The following is a 1,046-nucleotide window of genomic DNA, read 5'->3' on the forward strand; positions in this document are numbered from 1 at the left end:
CTGACTTAAATATTAATCCACCCCCAGATAACCTTCACAGCACCATCTAGGCTGCTGTTGACCAAAAACTGGGTGCTGTGGCCTAGCCAAGTTGACCCTGCTAAGTTCTTTCTACACAGAAGGCACCAGCATTAGGGCAGGCTTTCGAAGCTGGGGACCATAGCCTGATTTCAGGGCTTGCACAAGAACCCAGAGAGGCTGTGGTGCATGAAGAGCTTAGCAAAGCCCGCACAAAGGAGAACAGAGATCAGGACTGTGATCCCAGGATCAGGGATGTGGCTAATGGAGTTTCTTGTCAGACAGTAAGAGCCACCTCCAGACTTTGCTGCATCTGTCATAGTCATGGGAGCCTCACAGTAACCTCTGTGGAAGGAACTGGGAACAGATATTTTAGTGGTAGAAATGGAGCCTCAATTCAGGTGACAGGAAACTAAAAAGCCATGTTTTCAAGAACTATCACAAGGAAATTTTCCCTTCCTGATAAAGTGAGAAAAGCACATCACAAAGCAATTTATGTATACCACAGTATGATCCCAGTTTGGCAAAATTATCAATAATATGTAAGCCTAGATAACTATGTTTTAAGAAAAAGGCCTAGAAATACAGTGACCAAAATACTAATGGTGTATTTATCTTAGTCATAGAACTAGGGTCATTCAATTCATATTTTGGTTTTTGTTTTGTCACATTCTTCCAAAACTACATTATGGGTTTTTTTAATAATGAAAATTTTGTAAGTGGTAAATTGCTCACATAAAGACTCATGTTACTGGTTGAATCCCCAAAAGGATAATTCACCCATTCAAATTGCCATACATGGCACCAGGTGGATGCAGATGTCCCTCAGCCCTTTGTGGTTTCCTTGTGTCTCTGGGAACAAAAGAGCAAAGTTTCAAAACCAGGCCATGGCCAGCCTCACCAAATACTTACCAGCCCTTTAAAGGTGGAGAGTACAGATGCTGCCCTCCAAGGAATGTGTCATGTATAGACTCATTAGGAAAAAGCACAGGTCTAAAATAAATAGATCATCACTTGAAGAACATGTT

This window comes from Ictidomys tridecemlineatus, chromosome 11, assembly GCF_052094955.1.
Source record: "Ictidomys tridecemlineatus isolate mIctTri1 chromosome 11, mIctTri1.hap1, whole genome shotgun sequence".
Lineage (NCBI taxonomy): Eukaryota > Metazoa > Chordata > Mammalia > Rodentia > Sciuridae > Ictidomys > Ictidomys tridecemlineatus.